The sequence below is a fragment of the Cibotium barometz genome, chromosome 10 (genome assembly GCF_041138505.1).
Source record: "Cibotium barometz isolate CiBa-2024 chromosome 10, ASM4113850v1, whole genome shotgun sequence".
Taxonomy (NCBI): Eukaryota; Viridiplantae; Streptophyta; class Polypodiopsida; order Cyatheales; family Cibotiaceae; genus Cibotium; species Cibotium barometz.
This window is the reverse complement of record NC_141055.1, coordinates 14,703,895-14,729,657: the sequence shown is the minus strand read 5'-3', so window position 1 is coordinate 14,729,657 and position 25,763 is coordinate 14,703,895. Positions and strand designations below refer to the sequence as shown.

General features: G+C 38.1%; 1 pseudogene across 1 annotated transcript; it reads right to left on the bottom strand.

Annotated features, from left to right (window-relative positions):
• Window positions 1-22,811: 22,811 nt before the first annotated feature.
• On the bottom strand, window positions 22,812-25,537 carry LOC147634589 (3-ketoacyl-CoA synthase 17 pseudogene; annotated as a pseudogene). The gene has a single exon (XR_015266767.1). The product of XR_015266767.1 is annotated as a 3-ketoacyl-CoA synthase 17 pseudogene (transcript).
• Between the last annotated feature and the right edge of the window lie 226 nt (window positions 25,538-25,763).

Sequence of the window (25,763 nt, the reverse complement as noted above, 5' to 3'; positions counted from 1 at the left end):
TTTCAATTATGGTAGCAATAGAGCATGTTAAAAAACACTCAATCACTTGTATAAACACCATTACTAGAATTAGGAGCATGAAAATCCCCCCATCAAGTCTAAACCAAAAAAACAAAAAAAAATCAAAAAACTAGGTTAGGGGGATGCGACGTGAAAATTAGACATGAGCCCCAATAGACATAAGTCTACTCGGATGTGTGATGTGAGCTTGTAGGGACATGATATGAGTCTACAAAGGCATGATATGAGTCTACAAAGGCATGATAGTGTCTACTCAGTTGTTGCCAATAAGATGTGACGTGAGACTATGGGTAGTTGAACCTAATATTGTACTAGCCAATTAAAAGTACCTTAAAAGGTTTTATAAGGACACACTTACCCATGTCCTAGAAGTATTTTTTTATCATTTAATTTGTACCAGCATCAATTACCAAGAAATATCCTTATCCTTTTTAATTATTAGAACATTGCAATTATTACCCAAATAACCATGTGATAGACATGGGGCCCTATTTTCCACATAGCACACTAGGATTTACCTTATTCAAAAATATGTGAGCCTATGTAAGGTTCCCCCCTTCCAAAATTGGGAAAACACTTAAGATAGTCTACTAAGTCTTAACTTGGAGAAAATTTCCTACTCGTCGTCGTCGACACCTTGACCTTGCAGAGACCTAGTTCTATCCCGCAGGGAGAGCGTGGTCTTCTAAAAGTCAAATTACCTATAGGGTAATTGATCATAATTTAGGAAACTACTAATCTTGATTCCTAGAGACAACGCTTTTTTCCTCATCCATGCAAGGCACAGCCGTTGGCCTAGTCTCCTAAAATAGAGTTGCTCGAGAACCTATTTATCTAACGTAGGGCCTTTACTTAATCTGTTGGAAAGCTACCCGACTAATTGGGTCCACCCGTCCGTAGGATGGTGCCGTCGGGGCATTCCATCCTCCCACTTTCCACCCTACTCACACAACAATTTGTTTTCTAATTAATCCTACCACACTATTTGACATAAATAAATATGTTCCTTAATTAAGGTCCTTTTCACAAGGTTCGTTAAAACATCATTTTTCCATAGTATAATAAACATGTTCCTTAATTAAGGTCCTTCTCACAAGCTTTGTCACTCGATCCTCCCATCCCCCTCAGAGGGATGTCTATGCACTAGGGTAGGCTTATTCACCGCACTATCTTGGGCCCTCAGAACTAGACAGCATCACAATCACTCGCCTCAATCGACAAAACTCATTCTCCCAATGGTATGAGGGATACCAGGGGCCGACTCCGAGCCTTACTAACGTCTCCGCCGTCTGGCTATACAAGCACAAAAACGGGGCAGCGTCAAGGTAGGGAGAATACTTGTATCTTAATTCAACCAAGATAATAATCCATTTACAAAACTAAACCATAGGACTAGAATCCTCGTTACCTTCTTAAGAAAACAACTCTTTCACAAAGATTTTAGCATTTCAACTTGAGATTACGATAAGACATTCTTTATTAAGGCATATGTTGTTGTTAAAAAGAATCAAAAACTTTAAGTAGTAAATCAATCAAATAGATCACTATTAACAATTAATAGAGAAGCCGGGGCCATACCTCAACCCCTAAGAATGATATATAATTAAAAAACAGAATATGTATATACCTTATAGAAATTTGTCATTTATCGTTGCCTTTACTCGTTAACAAGAGCTTTAGAACTTGAAATAGGAGAATGGAGAATCTCCTAATACCTTCTCGTAGTAAATGGAATTATCCGACCATCCTCGAGCTTAATGTCCTCTCACACTCGTACTTTAACTCTTCTCTCTTTGAAGGACTATGGCAAAGTAGCCTTCTCTCTCATATAGAGCTACGGCATACTATTCTTCCTTTAAAAGAAAAATATGGAGTTGTGATCTCTTCCTCCGAAGGACCATAGAAATTTAGCCTTCTCTTCTAAGACATTAGATAAGAATGAAGGGATATATACATCTCAAGGTCTAGAATTACCTTGAGGCTACTTACTGCCTTTTTACGGTTTTTCCTATGTAGAGACCTTGACAGAATCAAAAAATTATTTTGGCCATAACTCTCTGATTAAAACTCAGAATATAGTTATGTAGCCAGTCAAAAGAATCGGAAGGCATCTAGTCTATAAGCCCGCCTAAATAGAATAGGCAAAAAACGTGTGTATATAGCCACAAATGCGCCATCTTTAGAAAGGCATTGCTTTTTCACATTTTTAGTATGCATGGACTCTAAATATGTAAAAGTAGACTAAACATGACCTCCTATCACCTAAATTTGAAATTCTATTTTTGGAGATACCTCTTAATATAGAACTATCCTTGTCTTCTTATTTCTTTTAGGATTTTTGGAGCTAATATTTTTACTCTATTACTTTCCTAATGTTTCTAGCCTTATTGTCCCACTCTTCTCTCTAAGTGCACTCTCTTTCCTTCTTGAAATCTATATTAAAAGAGACACATACATGACTTGGGGAAGGGACCTTACAATCTCCCCACTTAAAAGATTTGAGATGTCCTCATCTCGCGAGCTCAGGTAGTATCTAAGTAAATCCTCATGTCTGTTCCAAAGTGGTGTAGGTAGAAATCTTCTTTTATCTAATAATTGTTCCTAAAGAGTCCCTTACTTCATGTGTTTGGCTCGTTTTATTGTGCCCACAAATGGTCTTTATTATTCTGAAGTTAATTGGCCTTATTATCCTAAGTTCATGCATCCATATACCTCTCATACGATATGAACCGTTGAATTCCTTATTCTATACCCCCATGTAATATGGTACTTAACAAATTGTCATGGAAAAACGTAAGGGAATCAATCCTTTACGCAATCTAACCTATGATAGCAATTGCGTAATCTTAGTATCGTCTTCTAGAATACCTCTATTCATCATGTATATTACTTCACATGAATCTTGCACTAATCCTCTTCTATTTACTCATAGAAATACTTGTTGAATTTGGTTATCTTTTACCCTACGATCCCTATTTCTTGATCTAATTTTGCTCTAGCTCATGATTCCTTATAGCCAAGGGTGGGCTTGACATTCCTCTTGAATTAGGGGATCTCTTCTTAATTAACATGGGAGGACTCATGTCCTTCTCGACACTTTCTATATAAAAAAAACTTTACCATAGTCTCTGGCTATAATTATGGCTTTTGAAATAGAGGATGGTTTTGCATTCTTGACAAGGTTATTCAATGGTAGATTAAGCTTCCAAATGAATCGATGGAGAAGAGTTACCTCATCCATCTCTAGAGCTAATCGGAGAAGTTTTAGCAAGATTTTGGTGGTATTCTTCTAGGGTCTTCCCTTCTTGGGTTAGCTCCAAAAATTCATTCATTTTATCCTCTCAAAATCCTAGAGGATAAAAATTCATTCATTTTATCCTCTTGAAATCCTAGAGGAAAAAACCTTTCACGAAGGTGTACTTTCATGGCATCCCATAATTGATTCTGGTTCTAGTGGTTAGATTGACAACAGTGCTTCCAACTAATTCGGCATTTCTTATGATTTTTAGACGAGCAAGGATGAACTTGCTTCTTTCATTGTATCCATGAAAAGTTCAAAACTATCAAATACTTATCATAGCACCACATCTGAAGGTACTCAGGATTAATACATCTAAGATCTTCATTTTTTTTAGAATTACACATCTGAAGGTACTCAGGATTAATACATCTAAGATCTTCATTTTTTTTAGAATTACACATCTGGTGCCTTGGGATTGACACATCCAAAGATTATCAATATTAACACGTTTGAGATGATTAGTTTTTCTAAAAGTTACACATCTAGTACCTTGAGATTAACACATCTAAGAGCATGATCCTTTGGGAATTACACATCTAGTATCTTGGGATTAATACATCTAAGAGCATGATCCTTTGGGAATTACACATCTATTATCTTGGGATTAATACATCTAAGAGCATGATCCTTTGGGAATTACACATCCGAAGTTAAACCCATGTTTGTGAGATGGGTTCAAGATCTTAGATGATAGTCCTAATGTAAAGCATCCAATGGTGGATGGCATTCACACGTCAACTATTCAAACCTTAATGGAGTTATAATCTTAATAATTTATAATATGAAAATTAATGAGATATATCTTGAAATTTTCTCTAAACAAAGTTTCGGCTATCCTTCTATTCAGTGTCTCACTAGTTTCTTAATTTGATCACCCTATGTTTTTCCTCAAAAGGTTTCCTCCCCAATCTTATTTCTCAAATTTATTGTACAAATATCTTGTGTGTGCACCCCCAAGATACAAGCACAATTTCATAGGATGATTGTCTCAACATGTGAGGATATTCAAATCACTTCTATGGCCAGTAGTAGAGATGATTGATTCGTCCTCATATGATAAACAATCACTTGTTTTAATCCCTTGACAATTAACCTCCTTTGAAAAACAAATCCTAGAAACTAAGATCGGCTCTGATACCACTTGTAAGGTTCCCCCCTTCCGAAATAGGGGAAACACTTAAGATAGTCTACTAAGTCTTAACTTGGAGAAAATTTCCTACTCATTGACACCTTGACCATGCAGAGATTCCCGAATATGATTTGTAAGTAAGACCTAGTCCTATCTCGTAGGGGGAGCGTGGTCTTCTAAAAGTCAAATTATCCATAGGGTAATTGCTCATAATTTAGACAACTACTAATCTTGATTCCTAGAGACAACACTTTTTTCCTCATCCATGCAAGGCACAGCCGCTGGCCTAGTCTCCTAGAATAGAGTTGCTTGAGAACCTATTTATCTAGCGTAGGGCATTCACTTAATTTGTTGGAAAGCTACCCGACTAATTGGGTCCACCCGTCCGTAGGATGGTGCCGTCGAGACATTCTATCCTCCCACTTTCCACCCTACTCACGCATCAATTTGTTTTCTAATTAATCAAAGGGTCATTCTAAGGGTTGCACAAGAGCTTTCTTTATTAGGAAAAGGGGGGAAAGGTTAAAGATAATCAAATTCAACAAGTATTTTTATGAGTAAATAGAAGAGGATTGGGGCAAAATTCATGTGAAGTAATGTACATGATGAATAGAGGTATTCTAGAAGACGATACTAAGATTATGCAATTGCTATCATAAGTTAGATTACATAAAGGATTGATTCCCTTACGTTTTTCCATGACAAGTTATTAAGTACCATATTACATGGGGGTATAGAAGGATTATGATTTTTTTTTTAATAAAAAGGTTCATATCATATGAGAGGTATATGGATGCATGAACTTAGGATAATAAGGCCAATCAACTTTAGAATAATAAAGACCATTTGGGGGCACAACAAAACGAGCTAAACATATAAAATAAGAGACTCTTTAGGAATAATTTTTAGATAAAATAAGATTTCTACCCAGTAGGGACACCACTTTGGAAGAGATAGAAGGATTTACTTAGATACTACCCTAGCTCACAAGATGAGGACATCTCAAATCTTTTAAGTGGGGGAGATTGTAAGGTCCCTCCCAGTCATGTATGTGTCTCTTTTAATATAGATTTCAAGAAGGAAAGAGAGTGCACTTAGATAAGAGTGAGACAATAAGGCTAGAAACATTAGGAAAGTAATAGAGTAAAAATATTAGCTCCAAAAAACCTAAAAGAAATAAGAAGACAAGAATAGTTCTATTAAGAGATAAGTATCTCCAAAAATAGAATTTCAAATTTAAGTGATAGGAGGTCATATTTAGAGTACTTTTACATATTTAGAGTCCATGCATACTAAAAATGTGGAAAAGCAACGCGTTTCGAAAGATGGCATGTTTGCGCACTATATTCTAACTTTTTATCAGAGAGTGTTATGGCCGAAATAATTCTCTGATTCTGTCAAGGTCTCTACACAGGGAAACTATAAGAATGCAGCTAGTAGCCACAAGGTGATTCTAGACCTTGAGATACATGTATCCCTTCATTCTTATCTAATCTCTTGGAAAAAAAGCTAGCTTGCTATGCCCTTTATGAGGAAGACCACAACCTTTCTTTTAAAGAAAGAATAATATGCCGTAGCCCTGCAAGAGAAGGCTACTTTGCCATAGACCTTCAAAAGAGAGAAAAGTCAGAGTACGAGCAAGAGGAGATAAATCTTGGGGATGATCGGATGATTTCAATCGTAAGAGAAGGTATTAAAAGACTCTCTATTCTCATATATCAAGTTCTGAAACTCTTATTAACGAGTAAAGACAACGATAAACGATAAATTTCTATAAGGTATATATATATATTTCATCGGCAGTATAAAGGAAAAGAATAAGAGAGCCGATTTGGCTTGTATGGAATAAATTCTTGTATAAACTTTGTTTTTATAAATCTTATCTTCGGCATTATTTTACTGTGGAAAGAGGCTGTTTTAATGAACCTTGAAAGGGCCTTAATTAAGGATCATGTTTATTTATGTCAAACAATGTGGTAGGATTAATTAGAAAACAAATTGACGCGTTGGGTAGGGTGGAAAGTGGGAGGATGGAATGTCGCACCGGACGGCACCATCCTACGAACGAGTGGACCCGATTAGTCGGGTAGCTTTCCAACATATTAAGTGAAAGCCCTACGCTAGATAAATAGGTTCTCGAGCAACTCTATTCTAGAAGACTAGGCCAACAGCTGTGCCTTGCATGGATGAGGAAAAAAGTGTTGTCTCTAGGAATCAAGATTAGTAGTTGCCCAAATTATGATCAATTACCCTATGGGTAATTTGACTTTTAGAAGACCACGCTCTCCCTGCGGGATAGAACTAGGTCTTACTACCTACAAATCGTATCCTTGAATGTTTACATGGTCAAGGTGTCGACGAGTAGAAAATTTTCTCCAAGCTAAGACTTAGTGGACTATCTTAAGTGTTTCCCCTTTCAAAAGAGGGGAAACACTTAAGATAGTCTACTAAGTCTTAACTTGGAGGAAATTCCCTACTCTCGTCAACACCTTGACCATGCAGAGATTCAAGGATATGATTTGTAGGTAAGACCTAGTCCTATGTCGTAGGGGGAGTGTAGTCCTATCTCATAGGAGGAGCGTAGTCTTCTAAAAGTCAAATTACCCATAGGGTAATTGATCATAATTTGGGCAACTACTAATCTTGATTCCTAGAGAGACAACGAGTTTTTCCTTATCCATGCAAGGCACAGCTGCTGACCTAGTCTCCTAGAATAGAGTTGCCTGAGAATCTATTTATCTAGCATAGGGCTTTCACTTAATCTGTTGGAAAGCTACCCGACTAATCGGGTCCACCCGTCCCCGTAGGATGGTACCGTCGGGGCATTCCATCCTCCCACTTTCCACCCTACTCACACATCAATTTGTTTTCTAATTAATCCTACCACACTGTTTGACATAGATAAACATGTTCCTTAATTAAGGCCCTTTTCACAAGGTTCGTTAAAACAACCTTTTTCTGCATTACAATAATACCAAAGATAAGATTTTAAAAAAGAGTTTATACATGAATCAATTCCATACAAGCCAAACCGGCTCTCTTATTCTTTTCATTTATACTGCCGATGATGATCTAGAATTCGACCTTCCAGCCCTCTACATGCTGGGCAAAACCCTATGGGACCATACACCTCATCGTCAAACCACTAGCAAGGACTCAAGCCGTCCTGTCGCCCTCTCTCAGGCTCCGTTGCTCGATCCTCCCGCCTCTCAAAGGGATGTCTATGCACTAGGGTAGGCTTATTCACTGCACTAGCCTGGGCCCTCAGAACTAGACAGCATCACAATCACTCACCTCAATGGCAAAACTCATTCTCCCAATGGTATAAGGGATACCATGGGCCTACTCCGGGCCTTACTAATGTCTCCGTCGTCCGGCTGTATAAGCACAAGTCTAACGGGGCAGCGTCAAGGCAGGGAGAAGTTGTACCTGTATCTTAATTCAACCAAGATAACAATCCATTTACTCAACTAAACCATAGGACTAGAATCCACATTACCTTCTTAAGAAAACAACTCTTTCCAAAGATTTTAGCATTTCAACTTGAGATTATGATAAGACATTCTTTATTAAGGCATATGCTGTTGTTTAAAATAATTAAAAACTTTAAGTAGTAAATCAATCAAATAGATCACTATTAACAATTAATAGAGAAGTCAGGGCCATACCTCAACCCCTAAGAATGATATATAATTGAAAAACAAAATATGTATATACCTTATACAAATTTGTCGTTTATCATTGCCTTTGCTTGTTAACAAGAGCTTCACAACTTGAAATAAGAGAATGGAGAGTCTCCTAATACCTTCTCGTAGAAATGGAATTATTCAACCATCCTCGAGCTTAATGTCCTCTCACTCGTACTCTAACTCTTCTCTCTTTGAAGGACTATGGCAAAGTAGCCTTCTCTCTTTTCTCATAAAGCTACGGCATACTATTCTTCCTTTAAAAGAAAACTATGGAGTTGTGATTGCCTCCTCCGAAAGACCATAGAAATCTAGCCTTCTCTTCTAAGAGATTAGATAAGAATGAAGGGATATATACATCTCAAGGTCTAGAATTACCTTGAGGCTACTTGTTGCCTTTTCTTACAGTTTACCCTGTGTAGAGACCTTGATAGAATCAAAAAATTATTTCAGCCCCATAACTCTCTGATTAAAACTCGAAATATAGTCATGTAGGCAGTCAAAAGAACCGGAAGGCAATTGCTCTACAAGGCAGCACGGATAGAATAGGCAAAAACATCTGTATATAGCCGCAAACGTGCCATCTTTAGAAACGCATTGCTTTTTCACACATTTTAGTATGCATGGACTCTAAATATGTAAAAGTGCTCTAAATACGACCTCCTATCACCTAAATTTGAATTTCTATTTTTGGAGATACTTATCTCTTAATAGAACTATTCTTGTCTTCTTATTTCTTTTAGGATTTTCGGAGCTAATATTTTTATTCTAACACTTTCCTAATGTTTCTAGCCTTATTGTCTCACTCTTCTCTAAGTACACTCTCTTTCCTTCTTGAAATCTATATTAAAAGAGACACATACATGGCTTGGGAGGGGGGACCTTACAGTCTATTTAATAAAACAATTTGTGAGACCAGATAACAGTGATGAAAAGATTAGGGAGGAGAGGGAGATTGATCTCTTGCAAGCACACACACACACTCACACAACAATGGATAACACTCACACAGCAATGGATAACACACACAAAACAATGGATAACACACACACACAAAGATGGAAGGCTGAAATTTTCTTCTTCTTCTCACTCTCAAAATAAGGCTACAAAAGATAAGTGAAAAACCAACACAAGTACTAGAGTTCTATGTACAAGTAGCCCATAATGTAAACACACTAAATAGGTGAGCTGACAAGATAAGTATGCTATAACTCGGTTGGACTAGGTAGGTGTTGTTCAATTGTAGAATCACTGTGGCAAAGATCTATCGTGTCAATTACCGAACATACTAGTGGTGTGAATGCGGAGCGGTCACCCAGGCAGAGCATGAGTGTCAGCTCGTGTTGAGCTTGACATCTCAACACTCCCCCTCAAGCTCAACTCCAACTCCAACTCCAAGACTCTAAGCATAGTGCAAAATTTGTGAAGCTTCTCTGCTCCCAAAGCCTTGGTGAAAATGTCAGCTATCTTTTCCTCTGTGCTAACATATACGAGATTAACATCTCCTACCAAGACCTTCTCTCTAATGAAGTGATAATGGACCTCTATGTGTTTGTTCTGCACATGAAACACTAGGTCCTTGGCCAACTATATGCTACTAATGTTATCAATAGATCATAACCTTCCTCTCCACATGTAGCCCTAAATCTCCAAGTAGTTTACATAACCAAGCTGCCTCACATGCTACCATTGCAGAACCCCTGTACTTTACCTCTATACTCGATAAGGAAAATATCAATTTCTTCTTTCTTCTCCATGTAATAGCACCACTCCCAAAGGAAAACATAAACCCACTAGTAGATCTTTTGTCTAAGATGCTACCAACCCAATGTGCATCAGTGTATCCATAGACCTACAGGTGTATACCATCCTGTTGATATATACACCAAAATTCCATGTATTAGACATTGGGGCATAGGGCATATGGTTCAAAGGTCAAAATCCAGATTCACCAGGCAGCAGTAAGAAGGTAAAAGAATTCATCCAGGGAGGTAGATTCAAATCATGGAGCATCTTGGTAGATGAGAGATTCAGGGGCTTGATTCTAGGAGATGGTGGCTCACTTTATGGAGCAAATCAAGGAGAGATTTTGGGGAGCATCTCATTAGTGTTAAATTGGATTAGGTTCACCTAATCAAATGTACTCACAGCCTATATAATGAGGCTCATACTCATGAATAAACATCTCTCATTTTCACATCATTATGCTATCCATTTTTCTAGTTACATTTGATTAGTGTTAATCACTTTTTCATGTGTTGCTTTATGCTTAATCCATCATGTTAATCACTTTTTCATGTGTTGCTTTATGCTTAATCCATCATTATGCTATCCATTTTTCTAGTTACATTTGATTAGTGTTAATCACTTTTTCATGTGTTGCTTTATGCTTAATCCATCATGTTAATGCTAGCATTTGATCCACCATGAATGCCAACATGGTATCAGAGCATGGTTAACATAACCCCTTAGTCTAGGATTAGCCCACAATGTTTTTTCCTAATCATAATTAGCAAAAAATATTAGTTTTGAAGCTTGCTTTCTTCTTTCTTATGTACCCCATCTGGTGGAGGGGCTTGATCTCCCTCCAGCCTTAATTATAGGTCAAGAGCTCTTAGCCACACTTTGCCAACATCTTCACAAGTCGGGGGCTACAGCTTCAACCTTTCAAACCGCTGACGCCAGCCAATTTGTAGGCGAAAGAAAAAGTTAGATCTACAAAGATGTAGATGGAATTACACTAATTCCTCTTAGCCCTCGGGGTTTTCAAGGGTTCTCTACAAGCCTATGGGCTCATAATTTGAAGAAAATGACTCCAGCATGAAGATCTCAACCTGTATGCTCCACAGAAAGGTACATTAGTAAGAGAGCTATTAATATTTTGATACTTCATCAAATCTCATACTTCTTGGCTTGAATCACAACTAGACACATTTCTACACATCAGCCCTAAGGCATTTTGCATTTGGAGAAGCAGAGGGTCTTCAATTTAATGCTCCAATTTACTATGTTTTTTGCATCTCTAATAGTGATTAATTATCACTAATTGGTGATTAATTAGCTCAAATCCTAGCCATTGGGCACAACTGGTGGTTCAATCTTGCAATTAGGGACCTGATACAGCTCCCTGTCACTTCCATTGGAAAAGCCCCTTGTTTTAGTGCTCCAAAACCCCACTCCAAATGGGCCTATTCACTGTTTTGATGTTTTTGGAAGTAATTTTTGCACTTATCTCTTAATCTTTGAAATTAAGCACTAAATCAGAGTTTTGTAAGGGATTAGACAATTCCCTAAGATTCATAAAACTCAAAGGTAAGACCTTCCCATTTGCACATGACTATTGCATCTAAAATAGAAAAATTTCATGGCCACTCATTCCACACTTAGCAGACAAAGATCAAATTCACTCTCATGAAAAAGGGGTTGTGGAACATTGCCAATGGTAAGGAAATTAAGCCTAACACCAAGGAGGGTGAATCAATTTGGGTTGGGGAAGATGAGAAGGCTCTTGCCATAATAGCGTTGGGACTTAGTGACCAGTTCATCCATCATATTGATGGAAAAGAATCAGCATTTAAAGCTTGGGAGGAGTTGGGAAAAATTGTTTGGTGCTCAAGCCAAGAGCTCTAAAATCAGTCTTCTCATTCAATTTTTTGAGCTTAAGTTAAATAGGGTAGAATCTCTTGCTTCTCACCTAAATCATATGAAGAGTCTAATAACTCAGCTTGCACGGATTAAGCTAAACATGGAAGAAGATGTATGTATTGCATTATTATTGAAAAGCTTACCCCAAAAAGACTATGGAAATATAGTCACCACTCTCACAAATTTACCTTCTCCAAAGATTGCTGACATCACTGCTTCTCTTTTGGAAGATGAGAAGAAGATTAAAAGACAAAGTAGTAGCATTATCCAGGATGAGGTCTACTTCACCAAAAGGAACTTCAAAGGATCATTCAAGAAGAAAGAGTTTCCAAAGAAGTCTTCTAACTTCTGTGGAAAACCAGGTCATGAAGAGAAGGAATGCTTTGCTAGAGAAAAGGCTCAAAAGGATTTACTTTTGTAGGTGAAGATTCAAGTGAAGAAGAAGCTACGAAAGAAGAAAAAGCCTCAGTTGATGCTAACTTGGTCATAGTAGACGATGATTGGGCTTTCTAGACCATCTAGAACCTGCCCTCCTATGGTCATTCCCTCTATTCTAAACTCATTGTAAACATAACTAGCCACCAGCATTCAACCATCATACCTGGCATTGTAAACCTACATGAGTAAGACCCACGGGCACTTGGATGGTCATCATAAACAACATTGTAAGTTGCAGCTCCGGGCCTAGCATCTATCATCATACATGGCATTGTAAACCTACCTAAGGTAAGACCTATGACTGTCATCACTAGAGTCATAGATATTTTGTTGAGGGAGGGTGTTGATATATACACCAAAATACCATGTATTAGACATTGGGGCATAGGGCATATGGTTCAAAGTTCAAAAGCCAAACTCACCAGGCAGTAAGAAGGTAAAATAATTCATCCAGGGAGGTAGATTCAAATCATGGAGAAAATCAAGGAGAGATTTTGGGGAGTATCTCATTAGTATTAAATTGGATTAGGGTCACCTAATCAAATGTACTCACAGCCTATATAATGAGGCTCATACTCATGAATAAACATCTCTCATTTTTCATTATGTTGTTCATTTTACTAATTACATTTGATTAATGTTAATCACTTTTTCATGTGTTGCTTTAGGCTTAATCCATCATGTTAATGCTAGCATTTGATCCACTATGAAGGCCATAATCCACTATGGACCTCACATAGCATAGTGTGCACCTTACACTATCCAAATGTGGCTTTCAAGGAACCTACATAAATTGACTATCCAACCCAACTTTGTATTTCATGTATGGCTTGGTGATTGTCATGTAGATCAAGCTACCCATAGGCAAAGGGTGTAATAAACCCTTCAGGTTATGAGTAGGATCTTTTGGAAAGACATACACTTTGACACAAATGCATATATGTCCTTCCACATTCCCTTCCAAAAGAAGCTCTTTCTAATCTTGTCATAGGTTTTGAAGATTATGTGTTGCTGAGTGAGGCACCAAGTAGACCTTGTCCTTGTAGTATATGACATCATTTTGAAGTTGAAAATATGGCAACTCATCATGAGTACTCTGCTATAATTTCATAAACATCTCCTAATGCAACAAGTACTCCTCTGTGTAGACTACAGAGGCCTCAATCAGCTGACAGTTAAGAATAAGTATCGTATCCCCAGAATTGATGAGCTTCTGGAAATGCTAAGTGGAGCCCAGATCTTCACAAAGATAGATCTCAAATCAGGGTATTATCAGATCAGGATTAATGAGCAAGATATCTTGAAGACAGCCACCATCAATACTCGGTATGGGCATTATGAATTCACTGTCATGCCGTTTGTCTCTTCTCTGTAATGTTCAAAATATGCAAGATCTTTAGCCTACAAATTGCAATCAAGCAAACATACCTGTAGGAGACACACTCAACTGCAGTCTCACCTTTACTTTGCTCTCTGGTGAACTCTCAGCAAAACAACCATTGTTCTTGTGCCTCTCCCTAGAAAACACAAAATTGTTCTTCTTGGACCCGCATCGCCACCTTTGTTTCTTCTAGAATACTGTGTAGCCCAGTTCTTTTGCTCTCCCATGCTCTTTCTTTTTCCATTTCGTGCAGCTACACATATACTTGGCTACCACATCGCTTTTATCTCCATGGACCCTCTACACACCATCATATATACATATCTGTTATCTATACATCATGCTTGGATGGGGCTCAAGATCATCCTCACAACGTTGTAATGAGTCATTTTGTGTAATGAAGAGCTCTGTATGAGAAATCACTATAACAGGAGGAGGGGAGATTCAAGATTGTGTGTCTGATGTCGCCATTTCATGTTGTAGTGATTTCTCATGCAGATCTTTTCATTTCACAAAATGACTACGTGACAAATTAAGTTACAATGCAAGACAAGGCCTTACAAATTTTTTGAATATGGTCTTCACGTTGTGGTGAGTCATTTTGTGGAATGAAGAGCTCTACATGAGAAATCACTACAACGTGAGGAGGGGCTCAAGATTGTGTTTTATGTCCCCATTTTGCATTGTAGTGATTTGGTGTTACTTTCTTGTTTTTTGATATTTTTTGAGAGGACTTACTTGTAACTTAAATGCTCATTTAAATTTTTAGATGGTCCGTATGAAACAATCCAACAATCCGCAAGATGCTCATCGAACGATGATTCTAAAGTATGTCCACACTCTTGCCAATGAGGAGATAGAGGAACGAACAGCATAGATCCACCCTCCTTGAGCTAAGAAGGGTGCAAAGACACATGCAAAGCACCATCCCGAAGCTCCCTTCCCAATGCCTTGTAAGATCCATTTGGGATAGATTCAGGATTGATATACGTTGGCATGCTTCTGCCCTAGGTTACCTGCAAGAAGCTACGGAGGACTTTCTTATCAAATTTTTTCATGATAGTTATGTCCTTACTGTCCATGTGTACAAACTCACAATGATGTTGAGGGATATGAACTCCCTTTGGCTTGTTAGATTTCATTGTGACAAGACTCTTGAGCCTATGCTTCTTTCCAACACAAAGATGAAAGATATTCATGAAATTCCTCCTTTGAAGGAAAATTTTAAGGTCACACAAATGTGACAAATGTCACTCATTCTCGTGACACACGCCTCAATTCACAAACTAGAGGCAACTAAGCCAAGGATCAGGAGCTAGAAGAGAGGCGAAGGAGGGATGTTGATGCTGCTATTGAAGATACATGTCAATTGATTACACATAATAATGTTGAATCAATGTGTATCTTAGGCCCCTCCTTTTATGTCAGACTTTTGATACGAAACAATCCGCAATACTTTTTTTTTGATATGGAGGAGATTCAGATTCTTTCAAATCTACACATGGAGGTCAACTATAAAGTTTTGTTGGCTACTCTAAGGTTTTCTATGTCCTTGTCATCATCTTGATTCTAAAGTATTTTTCTTGCTTAAAGTGACTGATATAATGTTATTTTGTTATGCAGCCTGGTTTTATCAAATCTCCCATCTCTCACAGGTTCAAGAGAAATTATATATTATAGATTCCCTGCTTTCAGTTATTCTAACCTCCCTCGTGCATTTATGCTCGTGGCTTAGCTTCATAAATTTTGATGTAGCTCGGCTCCTCCTAATGGCATATCATCAAGAGTAAGTGATATGCAATCTTAGTATAGTGATATTGATTTACTTCAAATATTTTATGTCTTTTTCCCTTCCCTTACTTCTCTTATCATCATTAATTGCCTTTTGTAGTTCACACTAGAGTTTAATCTCTTTTACGATATGGAATCAAAACATTGTTACTTGGCCAATTCAATTCAAGGCTATCATGGCACCATTAGATAGTAAGCCTACACAATCATTTTTTATATATCGGGGGGAGAGAGAGAGAGAGAGAGAGAGAGAGAGAGAGAGAGAGAGAGAGAGAGAGGCTTTCATTATTTTTAACTATGAAGTTGTGTGAAGATAAATTTGAAAGTTTATAAGCAATCTTGAGACAATCACCTAGGACCCCGAGCTATTAGACGAGACATCGTTCATGAAATGCAAAGTCCCTAAGCAATCTGATGGGCATAGCTATGGGTGGAGAGTGTGCTACAATGTAATGTTGTTGCTACACTCTATTTTTGAATTTCCCTCAAGAATTGTTAGCCCGCACCTTTTTTTGGAAATGATATCTTAGTTTCCTTCCTTCTTCATTCTCTAATGGTGCATATGTGAATTTTCTCTTTCGTGTAGAATCCGTCATTGTCAGGCTATAGGGATTTGGATTTATACTTGTTCAAGGCCAAGACAATTGAGAACTTTATAAACAATATTCAAGATTGGCCTCCTCATGTCCCAGTTGCATTTGTTCCACCGCCACCATGGCCACATCACCGAATCGGCAACCACCGACTAATAGGGTAGTAATCGAAATTTGGATGCTAAAGGATCCGAGGGAAAAACTGTGCAAATGGAAGAAACACAACAAATGGAAGAAAAGTAACAAATGCACTCTACCCCTCCCAAAAGTAACAAATGCAAGCTTCCACTTCCACTTCATCGCCTCGAGAATAGCAAGCTTCTCCTCCCACTTTCCAAGCCACATAGCATGCTCCTGATTTTTTGAACAAAGATCCAATGTCAAAATGTAAAATATTTGACAATGTAAAAACGTATTGATTTTGCTTGTATTGCCGCTCAAAATGGTTTCATGATTAACTATTTTCCATCAAGAGTACAAAAGGCTCTTTTTGAATGTCCAAGATGTCTGTCATAGTCGACTGTAATGATTTTTATGATTCTTATGACATAGTCGGTTGCACCAAGAAAACTTGCTTCCTGGTAATGTCTTTACATTAAATGCTCCTTTCTTTTCTCCTTGGTACCTATTTTCAAAAATGACAGTTATGTGTAAATAATATTGATTATGGCATATTGTTGAAATCAAAACTTTTTCAAGGTTAGAGCGATGGGCATATCTTACGGTTACTGCATTCGAACACATAATCATCAAGCACTTGTAGGTCCTCCTCATTTGCCAAGTCTGTTCTCACTTGACGCAAGGAGATGGTTGACCTAATATATTGAGTATTGTCAAGATCTCATGTTCAAACTATACCTTTGATCAATGGATTTTCAATGTCATCCTCCAAGTCCTGATCAATTGCTACAAGATTTCCATTAACATAATGCCATCTCATATAATAAAAGGCTAAAATAAAATTTTGAGATCCAATCATAAATTTATAGGCAATAGACTTCCGTTGGATTTTTCATGTAACCCCATTTAATTCTTTCACATCCCAGTCTTGATCTAAGAAATCCAAACATTTCGTTGATTTACAGATAAACATTGACAATGTTTTTTTTACCTCCTCATCATAAAAGAACTCAATAACAACATGTAATGACATAAAGACAACGATTTTCACCTGGAAATTTACTACATTTAATCTCATACATCTTTGCAGATCTTAGTATATCTTTAATCTAAAGCACTCACTTGTTCTTATAGTGGATATTGGCCATTCTAGACTTTCAAATGAAGGCAGTGGTAATGCTTTCAAAGATCTATAACTTATAACACTATGATGTCCCTGTAAAATTTGTTATGAAAAAAACTCTCCTCTTTGCCAAAGATCTACTTGAGCTTTCTGTGTACAGCTACTCACTAATAGAAGCATGAAACACATCAAAGATTCCCACTATACTGTCTATAGGCTGCCAATCTACCACGTTTGAATATATATCTGTACAAAGAAATATAAGATAAGTGTAAGTATAAAAATGAAACACGTTACATATAATGTAAATCCCTTCCAAAAATACATTTACTTACATTTTTGTCTATGAAATGGCATGCCATTAGGCAAACGTTGCAAACATAGTTCTGAGTGCATGTAGGCATGTTGTATAAGGACTTCCTTAATTCTCCTACCTGTGTTCGCTAACTTGAAAACTTTAACTCTGCCTTTGTAAGTATCAATGAACTCATTGGTTGCCTTTTTCCTCTTCCTTGTCTATAACATAACCCAACTGTTGGTGATAGAAATCCATCTTTGATCATCCATATCAAAGCTAATGTATACTGTAATAGCTCTAACACAGAGGAGTAGGGGTGCCTAAGATGTGAGGTTGACATTGAAGCAAACACAAGCGCAAACGTAGACAAAACAAGAGATGAACTTCAAAAACGTGTGACATTCTTACAGGAAAATCCATTCATTAAATGAGCTAGGAAATTTGAAGAATTTTTGGAGGAAAAAACTACCTTTATCAAATGAGCTAACAATACTCTAGTTTTCCTATGCATTAATGAACGATCGATATTATAAAGCGTGGTCTAAGTGTTTTGCAAATGCAATTTTTTTTTTCTATTAATAATATATTCATATAAAGAATATATGAAAAACATCTAATTGTCAAAAGTTTTGTTACGGAGACCTCTTCCTATTGTTCCAAACCCTTTCTCTCTCTAGAGGAAAAAGGCCCAAAATTGAGTACAATTCTCCCCTAATGTATCGAGTGAAAAACATGCTGATTTTTAGCATTTCTTTGAGTACTCAAATGCTCTACATCAATGTGTCCTACATCAAACAATGGAAGGAGAGTGTCGAATATGTCTTGTGAGCATAGATTTTGATATTTTTTACACGAAAGCAAGGGCTGAATTGCATCTTCCACAAATACAACATCTCTACTCATAAGAATCCACTTGGCAGCAGAGCAGGATGATAGAGACGATAATCTTTACTTTCTGAGCTATACCCCATAAAAATACATTTAACAGCCTTATTGTCAAGCTTGCTGCGAATTTGCTCAGGCACAAGTACATAACCATGACAACCAAAAATGTGTAAGTGAGCCACAGAGGGCTCTTTGCCATTCCAAGCTTCAAATATGTAATTGTATGCAAAGCCTTTGTAGGACACCTGTTCAAAACATATATTGCACACATGACTAATTCTAGCCAGAAACCATGAGGTAACTCTTGACTATTGACCATACAACGTGCCATCTTCCTATTTTTTTGTTCAATACACCATTTTGTTGAGGTATATAGGGCACATTACATTGGTGTTTTATCCCATGATCAGCCATGTATGCATAAAACTCCTTAGACATATATTCCCCCCCTTGATCAATGTAGAAACATTTTTAATAATAGCAAGAAAGTGCTAAAAGCACATAAAAACCTATGATTTCTATTTCAATGGATATACCTAGGTATATTTGGAATAATCATCAATGAATGTGACAAAATAGAGGTAGCTCCCAATAGATGGTGTCCTCATAGGGCCACATATACCATTGTGTATAAGCTGTAAATTGTGGACATCTCTAGTTGAACCATCTTTGGGAAATGATGTGCGTTGCATTTTTCCAAGAATATAGTTCTCACAAACATGTTTGATAGGGGCTTCAAGATGTGGTAGCTCATACACCATGTCAAGTTTATGCAAATGTAACAAGCTACCAAAGTTCAAGTTACCAAAGCATGCATGCCACAGCTTAGTATCACTCATTGCCTTTGTGTGGCAACAGAGACTCTACATACAACATGCTTTTGTCTTTCATATATATCTAGCTTGTAAAGGGCATGAGACAAAGTCCCAGAAAAGCAACAAAAAAATTGTATTGCCATCGTGCAATCATGAACAATACATCTGTCATCCATAAAAACTGAACCATTAAGCCAGCCTTAGTAATACCAAAGACAGGTAACAAGTTCTTCTTGATCCTTGGTACATATATTACATCTGAGAGCATGATTCTTCCACCATTTATAACAGTGAGAATAATTTTACCAACTCCTTTTACATGATGTGAGTAGGTGTGTGCACATATAACAATGTTCTCCTATGGAACAGATTCAAGTGATGAGAACGGATTGCAATGAGAATTAATGTGCTTACTAGCACCACTGTGTCAAAATACTATACATGTATAACAGCCATGCATACATCCTTATGTGAAGGGTCAAACGTGCATATTGCACAATGAAAGCCCAATCATCATGTGCATAGTCTATAGATTGTTTTCTGCATTATATGCTAACACATCAGCTACAACCATGCCCAAGTCTTTCTTTTTCCCCTTCTCCAGCCACTTCCTACACTCACTAATGCAATGACAAAGTTCCCTACAATAGTTGCATTTGCCCTTTTTCTTTGGCTCGTCGCCTTCCTTGTCTATAAGCTTGACTCTTTGTTGACTGGCAGCAAAATCCTGATCTCATGTACGCATGACAGATCTATTTTGCCTGGATTGCTCTTCTTGCAAGAGCACAGAAACCAACTTCTCAAATTTCAGGGCATTTGGATTACCTTTCGTCTCATGAGTCTAATGGTAGAAGTAAAACTATGATACGAGTTTGGCAATGCATTCAAGATAGTAGGTATCAATGAACTGTCATGATATACTTCATCAACACTAGCCAAATGCTCCTTAAAATCCTTGATTTTTTTAAGGAAACTTTTCATGGAGTCTCTAACATTCATATGTCCTAACTCTAATTTCTTGCGTAGATAAGCAACACATGCTTCATTACATACTTGGTACAATGACGCAAGTGCATTCCAAGTATTTTTAACAGTTTTGCATGATAGAATGTGAGTAATGATACTCCTCTTGATTGATAAAGAAAGCAACACATGTGCCTGTGCATCTCTTCCATCATCCCACTTTGTTCTCTGTACCAACCACAACATTCCATAGCCCTTTGGCTCCCAATACATGCCGCATCATATAGGACCATAACGGGTAATTGGTCTCGTCAAGCTTATCCTCAGCGATAACATCCGGAATACATCAGTCTGCCATTTTTCATGATACCCAAGCAAGTAATCATGTAACCTGCAAAGTGCAAAGTGCTCTTTTAATGCAACCAAGATGACTGCTAATAAGGCCATTGACAATGGAGACCTGCAAGGTGCATGAAAGAAATGCAAAGTAAAGTGAGTAGAAATTTTACCCGTAAGATGTAAAGATCATTGTTCGCTAAAGTGTAGCTCATAGCAAATATCCAGTGTGGTGAGTTTCTGTTGATGCTTTCTCGTGCATCTACACATCCCTTGTAGTAGATCTGACAATACTACTCTGGAATCCGATGAAGAACAGTACAAATCTGGTCCCCAACGATGTTTGTAGAAAATCAAGAGCTGCACAAACAACCCCCAAAATGTGTTCGTACACACACTTCCAAGTCCTCTTTCTTCTCTTAGAAGGACTCCTTGATCCGATTCAAGAAGATAGGTGACTTGGAGTGAAGGGTAGGCAGCAACAGAGGGTTGCAAGAATTCATTCACACACGCGCGCGTGATGGAGAAGCTCAAGGGAGCACACACTTAGATGATAGATAGATAATGAATGTGTGTTGTAGATGATAAGTATACTCCTAGATGGGTGTAACTAGCATGGAAAAAAAAACCCTAAAGAAGAAAAAAGTGCCCCGGGTGGTCCTAGTGTGTTCACACACATCACTACCAAATATGGCTACAATGCAACCCATACTCCCACGTATGTATAGAATCACCAGTGTACGCAAAAAGTAAGCTACTATGAACCAAATTTAGAAAGGTGTCCTAGTCTAAACCCATCTAGGAGAATTCATTTAAAAAATGAGAAATATGAGAATATTAAATTCAATTCAATATTCAAAAATTTGAAAAAAAATAATCAATCTTTTAAATATAGTTTTGTCTAAGATTTTCGATTTAGATTCTACTCTTAAAGATCTTTCCAATGATAAGTCACATGAGGGGGTTTTGATAAAACGATTTAGCATATTTTCTACCAAAACTTATTCATGCTCATTTCCTTGACTAGGACTCTCCTTTGGTCGTATTATAGTGATGCTTCAAAATTACAAACTCTGTATCTGCATGAATACCATGGTACTCTCTCTCTCTCTCTCTCTCTCTCTCGCATGAAACACATCCCCAACAATCATGAAGCTCACAGTTCTCCAAAACGTCCCTCCCTTCGCATTGATTGATGGTATCAAGTGGGTGGAAATCTTACTATAGCCTATCGTTGAGCAAGAGTTGAATCTTTTATAATTTAATATCATCAAATTTAATGCCTTTTTTGCTGAAAGTAAGGCTTATAAACAAGGGACCCATGCAAGGCGTAGAGGCAAGGTGAAGGGCTTCCAATAGCCTTAAATTGAAGTGGTTGTGCCCACCAATTTTTTTTATATCTTCCAACTTTTTACCATTCTTCAAAGCTACCACATTAAGATAAATATACTAAAGAACCAAGCCTGATGCAATGCTAGAAAAAAACCATTCTTTAGTGTATTTTGCACCGATTAAAATTCAAAAAAATCAACTAAAATTATTGGTCTTTACAAAAATCAATAAAATTAATAAGTTTTTAGTTATTACCAATTAATAAGGAGATTTTGAATAGGGAAAATTGATTGTGCTCCAACTCGTCTTTTTTTCACTGGCTAGGAAAAAAGTTTCTCTAGCATTGGCCCGACACTATCCTAGTTTTTTTCATCTTTAACCCTTCTTGATGTCATTTTTGACATTAGGAATTTCTCTTTTAATTAAGTCTCTTTACTCTTTATATTTTATATTATTAATAGAATATGCTACAATGTAAAGGGATTTTTCCAATTCTACTCCAAAACTTTACCTTTGGTAACTCTTTTTGATGATAGAGTCGACATTGAAAATTACTTAGATTTCAAAAATAATACTTTATATTTTTTAAAATATACTTTCTATTTTACATTAATAAATATGGATAGTGGATAGGGATTTTCCCAATCCTAGTCCAAAATTTAAAAACAAACTTACTTTCCAAACTTTTAGATGCATTGTTTTTAAATAAATCTTTACTTGTAATTTTCACAGCTCAAATGGAGAAAAACCAGTTGCAATTTTATCTAGCCTTCGAGTTCATTAAGATTCGAAATTTTTAATTTCGAAAATTTTTAAAGCAATTCACTTATGCAAATTTTAAATAAAAACCTGTTGGACTTCAAGGTCGTCCTTTTTTTCGTTGGTTAGAAAACGGTGGCTCCCCCTCCTTTTTATAAAAAATAATAACTCAAAAAGGACACCATTGATTCGATGTGTAGTTATGTGACTACTTACATGTTCGAAAAAAAACCTACAATATTTCACTTAAAACTAAAGAATTGTGTGTGGAAATAAAGTTGTTTTAACCACAACTCATCTTTCCAAGCACATGCACATAGAGCTGCATTGAAACATAGGGAATGCTAAGCTTTAACATAGAGCTGCACATAGAGCTGCATTGAAACATAGGGAATGCTAAGCTTAACCTGGAATAGGTACATAATAGAGGACACAGAAAGCATACAGGCCATCATAGAGCCTTGCAAGATTACCATTACCATGATCACTATCATAGATTTGAGCTAACCTATCAATTTAATTGCCATCATAGCTGATCTAGCAGGCTATGGATACAAACAAAAAGAGCTTGTGATGCTCCTGGTAGCCATAATTTAGTTGAGGGTAACCCATTGATTTTGATATTGCTGATGATGATACTATTAATCTCCCCTTTGATTTCTTAATGATGGTGTGATGATGATAAACCTAGGCCCTATTGCCATCATTGTTTCAAGGACCACTCTTTTTCCTTTCAGGATGCTATGTGATTGATGATGACAGTCCCACTGCCACCATCTTGGTTCTCATGACAATGATGACAATGACAACGACGATGGCGATGACAATGACAACGACGATGACGATGACAACGACGATGACGATGACGATGACGATGACGATGACGATGACGATGACAATGACAATGACAATGACAATGACAATGACGATGGTGATTACAGTGACAATAACAACACAATGATAACATGATAATGATGCTCCCACTAATGATGATGACGATGGTGGTGATGATGCTAACCCATAGCCATCATGCAGGTTCTCAGGTTTACCTTTTGAACTCCTCCTTGCAAGGCTCTGTTGGCACTGTTAATTGATTTGGTTCAGTTTTTTTAGAGGTAGTGTCAATACCAGCAGCTCTAACTACTGCAGCAATGTGTTCATCCACCACAAAGCTTGTATCTGGGTACCTGTGGATGCAAGAGAGCCATGGATTGCAGCCAGAGCTGTCACATGGCTCCAAGTCCCTCAACACCCTCCACACCCCACTGTTGCACTTGAACCCGGAGCCCAACGCAATCTGCCACACCTTGTTGCCCTTCTTTAGCCTCCCCTTGGCCTCACTATAGGCCAATGCATACCATATCCCACTGCTGGAAGTGTTGCCAAATCTTTTCAAGGCCATCTTCCCAGGCTCTACATCATACTCAGACAAATGCAGGCCCTTCCCAATTGAGTCTATCACTGCTCTGCCACCCGGATGAATGCAAAAATGGTCTATTGCCTTCCTGAAATTTGGCTCATATGTCTTCACATCCATGTTGAAGCCATTCTTCATTATCAGATTCACAACTACTTTTAGCAATTCACTGAAAGGAAGGATGGATAGGGCCAGCTTTGTTATGTTTGCCCGCAACGCGTTGCCGGCAACCTCAAGAAGGCTGACCTGGAGAGAAACCCCAAGCTTGCCCTCATCATCCTCCATGTGCTGTACACATTGATAAGCCTTCTGATCAGCCCCAAGGTTGGTCCGCAAGCAGTGCAAGAGCTGCATTTTGGCACGGCGTCGACTGCCTGGTTTGTTGGTGAGCAAAACAGCTGAGCACCCACATCTGAAAAGACAATTAGAGACCATCATAGACCGGTCGTTGCCAAAGTACATGTTCATGGTGATGTTCTCTGTGCTCACAACAAGGGCATAAGAGTTTCTATGCACTTTAAGAAGGTCCTTCGCAAGATCGATGGCGATGAGCCCTGCAGAGCACCCCATCCCAGCCAAATTGAAGCTCTTCACATTGCTTCTCATGTCCAGTGCGTTCACCAAGTAGGCTGTGAATGAAGGGGAAGGGTTAAACAAGCTTGAATTAACAATAACTATATCAACATCCTTGGGATCTACTCCGGTTTTCTGCAAGAGGCTCTTTGCTGCCCTTGAAATGAGATCCTCGGTCTCTACTCTGGCATCCTCCATGTTGACATCTTCACCCTTCTCTATCAATCTAGGCGGTGCATACGACTCCTCGCCGATGCCGGACCGGAGATAGACCTTGAATTGGAACTGCAAATTACTCTCTTTCACAGACCTCCATGTCTTCAAGAAGTAGCTGAAATTCTCCACGCTTGCAAAGCTGTTGTCCTCGCCCTTGGTGCAGCAGAAATCAATGAGGTAGCAAGGGGAGGGCCTGAACCTGCGATATATGGCTAGGCACATGACAACCAGAGAGAGAGCAGAGATGATGCAGATGGCCAGCTGATAGTGGCGCCTCAAAACAGACACGGTATGGGAGTTGTGGACGATTGAGACGCAGAGGAATGCCATGCCAATTCTCGTGTGAGGAATGAAGGATCTGTAGGACACCCTCTCATGCTCTTTGAACTGTTCTGAGATGAAGAAGGACCACAGATTCCTTACCGAGAGCAGAGAAGCTATGGAGGAAGAAGACTTCTTGGCCATGATTTCAACGGGGCATATGAGAGGAGAATTAGCGAAGGAATTTCAACGATGATTACACTAATGGCTAGATTGCTAAACACAGCACAGGACGTTGTAGCTAGGGGAGCTGCGTGTGTGTGTGTGTAGCTACCCACCCTGCATGCACTACAGGTTTCAATGGCTAGATTGCAAAGCACAGGCGGGTGTGGAGCGTATGGAGTGTGTTTATATAAAGGGGTGTGTGTGTGTGTGTGTAGGCGGGTGTGGAGTGTATTCCGGAGGCGTATGGAGTGTGTTTATATAAAGGGGTGTGGGTGTGTGTGTGTGTGTGAGTGTGTGAGTGTGTGACAGACCAAGCTAGCCACCCTACATTGTTACTACCCCAGGTGGCCATATGTATGCATGCATACGTTAAATTTTGAATTGTTTTGCATCTCTATATTAGAAAAGAAAATAAATGTGTAATTTCTCATTTGTGAGCAGTGCTGGAAAAAAAA